Below are 9,967 nucleotides of genomic sequence, written 5' to 3'. Positions count from 1 at the left end.
CTCCTTGGTTCCGTCCGCTAACACCGCACGCATTCGGTCGCCACAGGCCAGGAGAGACACGGCGCCGGTAGTAGTGAACCACGGAACCACGGAACCAGGAGTGTGTGGCCCTAGGGCAAGTCTAGTGCGGCCCAGAGCTGCCCTGGGGGCAGGATGCGGCCTTCTGGAACATTCTTTCCACGGTACACCTGCTCCAGAACCGTTTCCTGTGGGGAGATTGGACGTCCTCAGCCGGGCAGCCTTGACCCTGCCCATAGCTTCTCATCATTGGCTGATCCATCGTGCCAATCCTGTGCCATTTGCCCAGTGGTTGGTCTATGCTGTCATGTGACCCACACCTGGCCAATGAACTGCGAGGGGCTGTCTGGGAAAGATTTTTCCTCTGGTCGCAAGGGGGGCCACCGCGTTCCTTCGGTTCTGTCCTGACGCGGTGTGTGGGGTGAGGGGCGAGTGTCGCTGCAGCCATTTGGGCTTGGAGCAGGAGGTCTGAGGCCTGCGGGGGACTGGGTGTGTCTGCCACACACGAGCAGGGCGGCAGAGCCTGGCCCCTGCGGCCACCCGCCTCCGGGCTGCCCGCCTTGGGCGGTGGAGCTGTCCCCGCGGCCCACGTGGGGAGACTGAAGCTGGCAGAGAGAGAAGGCCCGGCCCACACCCCGGCTTCTCTGACTGGAGTCACTCGGCTCCCTCAGCGCAGGACTTTCTCTGTAGCACCTGTCAGGCTGTGGTCCGTGTCCACGCCCTGGGCCCCTTGTAATCTGTGCGTCCCGGTGGGCCTGTTTCCCGGAACCGCGTGTGCTCTGCACATGATCAGACCAAACCCGGGATCGGACTCCTCTCCCCTGCGTGCGGGAGAGCTAATGACGCCTCCCTCCGCTTGGGGACGTGCGGACACGTGGGTTTGTCCCGTGACTCCCGATCTGTGCTCAGCAGGGAAAACCGAGATGCGAAAATGCGTGGAAAGTTCCTGTAGCGGGCACCGTTGTGTGTTGTGACGCAACAGGGACCCATTTAGTCGTTGTAACCGCGGGACGCTTGGGATTCTAATGCACGTGGACTGGGTCGGAAGAAGAGCAGGCTGTGTGCCCCCCAGGATATGTGTTGGTAGGATTTTCCTGAATGTGCCCCAGAACCACCGTCACCTCTGCAGGGCGTGGAGGGCACGGTGACCCAGGAGAGGGGCGTCCTGGAGGGCTCTCTGCGCCACGGACGCAATACGCAGCTGAGCCCAGACATGTTCTGCAGACGGAGGTGTGCTGTGATGGTGCCTAGAAACGAGCTCTTTCCGAAGAGACTAGAGCTCACGGATTGTCAGAAAGGTGGGATTTATTTGAGGCTTTCGATCATGGAAACATAAATGGCGTCTTGGTCTCAGAGTAACAACTCTCTGAATCCTAGGCAATAGAATGCAGGAGATTGACTTTTTTTTTCCTGTGGGACCCTCTCTCTAGTCCTTCTGTCGCTTCTGTGAAAGAGAACAAATTTCACTTTTCACAGTGGAAGCCAAACGACGGAAATATCGAAGGGTGTGAGGAACACATGCTGTTTTTGTCTGCACGAGATGTTTCCGCCTTCAGACCAGCCCATCTGACGCTCTCTAGGAGTCCCTTCCCTTCCCGGTGTTTCCGGTGAGCCCGACCCCGCGGCGTCTCAGGGAGGTCGCTGGTGACCCCGCCCTGGCCGCTCAGCATATTGTATACCTGCCCCGCCTCTGCCTTCCCTGCCACAGCGGGTGGCTCCTGGAGATGACAGACCACCTTTGCCAAGTCAGGCGGCATCGCTTTTTAGCAGCTGTTTGAGAAGAAAATGTTTCCCTTGTGCTGAGGCTGTTGAGAGGTGAAGGTAGGCCTCTGGGACACCAGGCGGGCTCCCGAGCTCCACGAAGGCGGTCCCGCACCCCCACCCCCGGCTGAAACACAGCTGACGGGAATGCAGGGGAGTGTAAATTAAGTGAGGATCCTTGGTAGGGTCCTCGGAGCCCCTGGACTGAGCCGTCCCTAAAGCGACTTCTCTCCTCCTCCTCCTCTCTTACCTAAGTCCATCTGGAGATGGATTTTCTGTCACTTGAAATTAGAAAACCTCCGATTCCCTGTCAGGTGAGGCACTCAAGTTCAGAAGCTGAGCAAGGGCAGGCGGTGGTCTGGGACCCCGACCATTCACTTCCTAGCCCTGACCTTGCCCTGCTGCTCTGGCTCTCAGTTCGGCAGACTTTCTGGCAGACGACTGCGTATGGAAACTCATAAGCAACAGCAGTACTTTAAGAAGAGAATGCGTGTTGTCTGCTGAGAAAATTACAGGGCAACGTGGGGGCCGGTGGAGGGAACGGAGCGAGCACGGAGCGTCTGCCAGGGGCCCCGCGTGCACTGTTCCAGTTTGTCTGCATAGACCCCGTGCGCTGGGCACCTCACTGATGAGGGGGGTCTCAGCTGGAGAAGGGAGAAGAGGCTCCCCACGTCCCCACGTCCCATGGCTTATCCTGGGGGGAGGAGGATCTGCAGGTTGGTCCACGTGCTGGGGCGGCGGGGAGGGGGCAGTTCAGAAGCACCACCTCGCGCTGCGCAGGAAGGGGGCGTCCTCGACCTTCTGTGAGGCCCATCAGAGGCGGCCCATAGGACGCATGTGGTGAAATTCTAGATCAAATGTATTCAGATGCACTAATGAACCCAGAGTAATCACTACCCCAAACGTTCTATAATCATCCATCACGCACACCTCAAAACCCCATAACGATCAGCAAGACAATATCCGTCTCAGTGTGTCTCCGTTAAGGTGCCAATTCCTCCGTCCTAGGGAACAGGTGTTCTTGGGAAATGGCTGTGTTTATGAGGCTCATTAGGATGCCTGGCAGCCTGCAGTGCAGACGGCCGCCTCAGGAGAGCGCGGAGCGAGAAGTGCTCATAGGGAGGCAGACAGAAGGAGCCCTGTCCTCCCAGAGACGGGCAGAGCTGGCCCGAGCCCACCCCCCTGTGCCCACTGACAAATGGCGGCTGTGAAGTACATCGTGATCTCGTCTGGGGTCAGGGCCCGTTCCCAGATGATGAACTCATCGAAAGCTCCGATCTCGTAACGCTTGGTCTGGTCCTGCTCGGACCTGATCACGAGCCTGACGCTGGGCTCCCTGTAGGCATGGGACACTTTGCCGCTTGGGTCGGAGGTGCTCAGAGACTCACTGACTAGATTCTCAGACAAGCTGGGGAAGTCGGGCACTTTCCGTGTGACCAGCAGGTGACTCTGGGACTCCGTTCCGAGGGTGTGGGACACCCCCCTGCCCCGCCCCTGCAGTCTTGTTTCCGTTCTTGAGCCGGTCCGTCTTAACACACTCGGCCGCTGGGACCCTTGCCGGGTCCTAACACGGGTCTCCTCTCACTTCCTTGCACACAGGAAAGAACCTGCACTTTCCCTACATTCCACGGCCTCAAAGGGCAGGCCAGAGAGAATCCTGGCTCTTCTAATACTGAGGCACAAACTCAAATGTTCGCAAACAAAGCTGCTGCTCACAGTGTTTGGCAGCTGACGAGGCGCCTCACTGGGAGGCCAGACCCGTGTCAGCGCGTCCACACTGCAGGGTTCAGAGCCCGGGGCACAGGAGCGGGGGAAGGTACACGCTGGGATGTGGTTTCCATGGCCACCGGGATGTGGAAGGGCACTTGACTGACAGGGGGCAGCGGGGACTCGGCCCACGAGCAGGGAAGAATAAACCCTGCGTATCCCATTTTATTCCCAGGAAAAGCTGAAAATTCATGGCTCTCATGTGGCGTTTTCTTCCTGTACTTAGCGGTATTAAAAAAGTACCGCACAGGCCTCCGGGGGACACAAGAGCCCGCCTCCGGACGGTGTCAGTGCCACAGGAGCCACGCTCACCTCTGCTCTGTGCGCCGTACAGTACCTGTGTCATCGGCGTGGTGATGCCAGGTAAGGCGAGGCCAAGGTCACAGCTGACAGGCTTCCGGGTGGGGTGGGGGTTCCAAACCCTGGGATTTGGCTCCAGCCTGTGTTTTCTGTCCACTAGACGACACTGCCTCCCCGGCTTGAGCTGGAAGACGGCTCCCCCCCCCATGTCAAAGGAGGCACCTCCTGCTGGAGGAAACCCCGCCTGCACGCCTCAGTCTTGCTTCCGAATGGGAATCCCTGGAAACCCCCTGCAGCCTGCACCTGCTCCACCGTTTCCATTGGGACCTTCCCGGCCTCCTGCCTGCCTCTCCGACCGCAGGCCCTGCAGGGGCCCTGGCCCCATGTCACAGAGAGCAGCCCAGGGGGCAGATCTGCCCTCCCGGTGACCAGCTTCCTGCGCACCGGCTGTCCGCTGTCAACCCTGGTCCCGCTCTGAGCACTGGTGCTGCCGACACTTACCTGGCAGCTCCCCACCCCGCCTTCCTACCCCCTGCACTTCACAGTCCAGTTCCTCTCAGGTGGATGTCCCCACGGTGTTCCTGTCCTGTGGCCTCTTCCTCCCTCAGCTTCTGAAATGTGGTCTCTGCCCCACCCCACCTGCCCCTCACCCCTGGGATCACTCTGACCACAGTCCCCAAGGACCGCCTTGTTCCTAAACCAGGTCTTTAGGCTCGAGCCCGTGGTTCCCTGGCTGGGAACTTGGCCGTCTCCCATCCAACACCGGGCCCGCGGGCCCACCTGCTGGCGTTTGTCTGTGGGCTCCAGCCCTTCTGCTGGGGGTGAGAGCCAGCGTCGTCTCTGGCCCGGATCATTGCAACAGCCTCGGCTCAGTCCTTTCCTGACACCCAGGTGCTTATGAATCACCGGAGCATGTACCGTGCAGGCTCGGATTGGGTACTTCCGGGGAGGCTGTCCTTGCGGTCACCCCACGGTGACACCAGTGCTGTCCATCTGGGACGCGTGTTGAGGAGCCATTGCCAGCCAGGGAGAGACTTCTCACAGCACATGGGGCCACCTCTGCGTACAGGTCCCCCCCACCTCCCCACACGCCTCGAGACGCAGCCCTCATGTCACACCCCCCCAAGCTGCTGCCGTGTGCCTGGGGGGGGCTGCTCCCTCCTGCACACGCTTCCCTCCGTCTGGCACTTCGCTCCCCCCATCCGTGTGGCTGACCCCTGTGTGTCCTTTTAGGCGCTGGCTGGGCGGTCCTCCTCTCGGAAGCGTTTGCTGGGCCCCCACATGGCCAGGCACCCCTCATTTCTGTCCAGGGGCAGCCGGCACGTGGCCCCGCCTCGCCGTGAGTGGGTCCTGAGCTTCAGGTGCCCACCTGCTGTGGGGTGGCTGCGAGGCGACAGGAGGAGAAAGGACCCTCTCTGGGAGGTCTCTTCCTGGCCTTCATCCTTCCCCGGGGACAAGGGTGCAGCTCTGGGGTGACTCACCTTTCCCCGGGAGACGTGCCCTGGGCAATTTTAGCGGAAAATAAAATCCGATCCCAGATGCCAAGCCTCTCCCGCTGTCCTGCCTGCGGGCTCATCCGTGATCGCGATCAGCGCTGAGCGCCGGGGATGACCTCGTCCTGGGCCAGTCACACTCAGGCCCTGAGCTCACGTGAAGACGGGGATGGGGGGGGGCGCTTTAAGCGCTTCGGAAAGAGGGATGTGAGATCCACACAGAGCTCCGTGCGTCCCCGCTGCTCGTGGCTCCGTCCTGCCATCAGGTATTATCTGACTGCCTGCTGTGTGCTGGGGGGACCGCAGAGAGCAAAGCAGCGGGATGGCTGCGCCACCGATGACCTGTCCTTCCCTGATGCCCAGCCTGTCATCCATCCTGCCGGGGGGCGCCAGGGCTGTCCGGACCCCTCGTCCTGCGTGACTCGGGCCCGTGGCCTGTCCTGTGACCTTGGTCTCCACTTGGTGAGGGGGCTCAGTGCACGCGCGCATTGGATTCTCTATAAAAGAGCCCCCCGTCGGCCGATCAGCAACCTCAATTATGTTGGAAACATCCCCTTTGGTGTAAAAACAGAAAACAGAAAACAACAAACGTCTCACCTCGTTCCAGGAGTGCAGTCCCATCACGTCAAAGTCTCTCCCCGCACCCGGGCATCAGGGCATGCACGGGACGTGTGCACCAGGGGGTGCAAGGCCGGGGGCGCCGGCCGTCCTGCCCAGCACAGATTTGGCCGGTCATCAGTTCCAGGGACGCAGTGACAGCGCCGAGCTCGGGTTGCAGTCCGCCAGCCGAGGGCCGGGAGCCGGTCACTGCGGGGCAGAGCCTGTCCCCGGGAGCCTGCCTTCCCCCGCTCGCGGTGGCCGTGGACGCCTGAGGGGTGTGCCGGCCAGGGTCTTCCGTCAGCCGAAGCTTTACGTGGCCAGGTCCGTGGCAAAGCCCCGCGCCCCAGCCTCTCTGTGCACAGCTCCCCATGCGGGGTTTTGAGGAAAAGAATTCCTAGTGAGATTCAGAGAAGAAAATTTTCCCAAACATCTCAGCTGCATTTAAGAATTCCTTTCATGCCGTTCAGAGTGACGTGCTGTCTGGGCCAAGTGACAGAGGAGAATTAAATTTTCAACGTGAACCGTCGAGTTAGGCGCTGAGAGCGGCGGGCTGGCTGCCGGGTCGCCCCCGTCGGAGGGGTGGCTGGGAACACCGTCCTGAGGGCCGGCGCCCTTGTTCGGGCCCCTGCGAACTGTGCTCCCTTCGCTTGGGGGATCCTCCGTGCTCGGAAGAGAGCAAGTCTGATGGAAGGAGGAACAAGCACCGTCCCCAGAATTTACTTTGATTTTTTAAGTTTTGTTAGGGTTTTGACTGTAGTCCCTCCAAAATTAAAGTGGGAGAGGGTTTTATTTTCTCTGCAAATCAACAATTCCAGAAGCCACAGGAGAAAGTATTGTTATGGTTGAACATCAGGAGCCTTTGGGCTTAAGAGATAGGGTTTGTCACCGGAGGTTTTTCAATGGCCTTTAAATATCAGGAGAGGCCCCTGGAGCAAACAAGCCCCCGGCCCGCATGAGCCCCCCCATACCTACACCCCACCCCTGACTCCAGCGGCCCACCCCCTACACCCAATCTACACCCCACCCTGGACCCAAAAAGCCCAGTTATTTTCCTGTGATGTCCCCCTCTCCTATTTTGTGATTTCTGGAGGAATGAAAGTTCTCAAACAGCAAATCTCTAGCACCACTGACGATAAGGCCGAAGTCAAGCCCCCGGCTCGCACGGCCCCGCCCCCCGCCATCTCAGGGGTTCTTGTGTTTTGTTTCCCATTATTTTCTCCGACTTTACCTAGCTGACAGTCCCCACCTGTTTGGCTGAGACTTTCCCAGGTCTCGGGGCAGATGCGCGTAGAGGGCCGAGGCCGCCTTCTCTGGGGCAGGAACCAGAGCCTCCCGTGTCCCTCCCTCGAGGCAGGTCCGACTCGGAAGCGCGAGGGGACGGCTGCGTCGGGAGCGGCTGGGCGGCTGGATCTCACCGCCGTGCGGCTGCGCCCTCGCTGACCGCCGGCACGACCTCACCGGCTTTCCAACCGCTCTTCCCTCGCCAGACTGCTCCCAGTCCTGCCGGCACTCACCGGTTCCGCGTCACATGCCCGTGGTGCCCCGGGCCCCCCTCGGGCCGCGGAGTCTCTAGGCCTCCTGGGGACACGCTCCTGCGAGCCGTCCCACCAGCCTGGGCGCTCGCAGGGACGAAGGCGCAGAGCAGGGCCCTTGGCGGCCGGTCACGTCCTCGCCTTGGAACGTTCGCTTCATCCTGTGCCGGCAGACGTGCCCGAGGGTCAGCGGGGGTCAGGTTAGCTGACCTTGGAGAGTCCTTACAGGTGTGAGAATCTGTGACAACACTCACCCCACGGGCTTGCGGGCCACCTCGACGATGGCCAGGTGCTTGCAAACTCTAAACGCAGAGACAGGCGCAGAAGATCATCAATTCAGTCATCACGGTGCCGGGCACTTCCGGGTGGAGTGTGAGTGCCTCGGGGACCGAGCTTGTGGCCCAAGGTCACAGTCTCCATGTGTGTTCACAGGACCCAGCGGCTTACTTTGCACACACTCGCTGGTCAAATGCTGACATCTGTTGGTCACACAGGGCTGGAGACAGCCTTCGAGGGCTTGTGGAAGCCTCTTCCGCCCGAGCGTGGCTTTTCTTCCTCACTCAGTTCTGAGTTGTTCGTCCTCCTGTGGTGCGTGGGCTGCAGACGCGTGGCCACATCACAGCGGCGGACGGCCGCCCTCCGCGAGGGCACACTGAGCCGCCCGCCCTCAGGCCTCGGCGCTTTGCTTTCTCTGGAGCAGGAGGGGCTGAGGGTCGTCCGGGCCGCCTGGGCCTCCCAGCCTTACTGGGCTTCTCGGCATCTCTCTACGGGCAGCCGGGTTGCTGATGTTCGGTGGCTGGTTTTTCCACTTCGCCGGAGTCCCTGTGGGTTAATTTGTCACGGCCTCTTCCTGGAACCAGATGGTCTGACGCTTCTGTTTTATTATGAAATTCAGCGGGTAGGAGCTGTGAAGGGAGAAAGAGTCCAGGAGACACCCTTGGCCTGGATTATTAAATTAGATAAACAGGAGTGTGAAGCGAAGGTCCTCTGTAATGGCATCGCAGTCCTGCTGTAGATTTTTCCGGAGTGCAGCTCTGAGATGCATTCGTTCTAATTAAAATTCCACTGGGATTTGGGGTTATTTCCCTCCAGCCGCATGCGATGCAGGTTCCGCTGTAATTGTTTGGTTTGCATTTCATAGGGAATCCACCCAGCGGACAAATGAGATAGAAGTAAAAACGGGTTAGAGACGTTTCTTCCACAAGTGATCACTTCAAGCCATCCTGGGAATACTTCTAAGTCTACTTATGATAGAATTAAACGCATACTTCATGTTCATTGTGTGCCGTCTCGTTCTAATTTCTGTGTTGTTTCTAAGGAAACGTACATAATTTATGATGAGAGGCAATATCGCGTGTGATGTGTTTTGAAGCCTCGTTTTGGATACTGCCCGCTGGACGGAGAAGCCCCGCCGTGGCTGCTTTGTGTTCGCCGCAGAGCAGGTGCTGGCTAGCGCCGGGCGTGGGGGCGAGCTCCGGGGGGGCCCACGTGAGGTTTCGCTCCGGGAACTCCTGCATTTAAAATCCTCGGATGAGCTGAGCGGGAGGCCCCGGTTCGGCACGCCGCATGGATTTTGGGGCTTTGCCATGACTAGAGATATTCTGGTCCATCTATGACCGGTCTCGGCGGAGGAGTCAGAATTGTCATTTCTTACTCAGACCGTGAAAAACGTCCCCAGTGCCTGTGGATGAGGTTGGGATGGAACGGGAGCCAACAGAGCGCAGCCCAGCCCAGCACCCTTCCTGTGAGGGGCTGACCCAGCCAGCCTGGGACTGATGGCAGCTGGTTGTTAGGAGTCGGGCCCTGGGGAGCAGGCCCTGGGGAGCAGGCCGTGGGGAGCAGCCGTGGGGAGCAGCCGTGGGGGAGCAGCCGTGGGGAGCAGGCCATGGGGGAGCAGGCGGTGGGGCCGGCGGGGACAGTCCCGAGCCTCCCCCAGCCCAGTGTGGGCAGCGTGGGTCCCCGGGGGCGGGCCTGGCTCGAAGGACTCAGGTAACAGGCCATTGTGGGGAAGCTTCGTGGGACTCAGCTGCACAGTGCGTTGGCCTCAATGGCCGTGGTCAGATGACAGAGCCCCTGATGGGCAGGGGTGAGGCACGAAAACATGGTGTCACCCTGTTGACGGAGGGCCTCTGTGTTTTCTGCCAATGGGAAATGACCGTGTGGCTTGTGGGCCCACCAGACAAGCAGTCCCACCTTTTCCGAGGCTGGGGGCGGGGCCCCGTGGGCAGTGCTGGGGTCTGGTCGCTAAGTGGGTGATGTGAAGGAGCCAGAGAGTCTGACGTCGTCTCAGGAGCCGCGTCCCTGAGCATCTGGCCCTGGGGCGACAGCTTCTTTGCTCGGACGCACCTGTCTTCCACACTTAGGGCCGCCGCACACTGGGGATGTGGTTCAGGATGCCGTCCAGCCTGCAGGTGGAATCAGCCACCGTGTAGAGATGCGGACGTGGGCCGGCCCTTCTCTTCCCGGGCCCTCCACCTCTTGTCCCCAGGCCTCCTC

The 9,967-nt window shown here is 60.3% G+C and overlaps 1 long non-coding RNA gene across 4 annotated transcripts; it reads left to right on the top strand.

Annotated features, from left to right (window-relative positions):
- The first annotated feature begins 1,055 nt into the window (after positions 1-1,055).
- Positions 1,056-5,386, top strand: LOC115278112. Of its 4 annotated transcripts, none has more exons than XR_003902704.1 (4): positions 1,675-1,839; positions 3,379-3,595; positions 3,773-3,909; positions 4,007-5,386. It is a non-coding gene; the product is annotated as an uncharacterized LOC115278112 (long non-coding RNA). The 4 variants fall into 4 exon arrangements; XR_003902701.1 differs by having other exon boundaries at positions 3,722-3,909; XR_003902702.1 differs by lacking the exons at positions 1,675-1,839; positions 3,379-3,595 and adding an exon at positions 1,056-1,316 and having other exon boundaries at positions 3,722-3,909.
- The last annotated feature ends 4,581 nt before the right edge of the window (positions 5,387-9,967 follow it).

The sequence above is a fragment of the Suricata suricatta genome, chromosome 14, assembly GCF_006229205.1.
Source record: "Suricata suricatta isolate VVHF042 chromosome 14, meerkat_22Aug2017_6uvM2_HiC, whole genome shotgun sequence".
Lineage (NCBI taxonomy): Eukaryota > Metazoa > Chordata > Mammalia > Carnivora > Herpestidae > Suricata > Suricata suricatta.
Note: the sequence above shows the minus strand (reverse complement) of the source record. Positions and strands in the feature narration are given on the sequence as shown.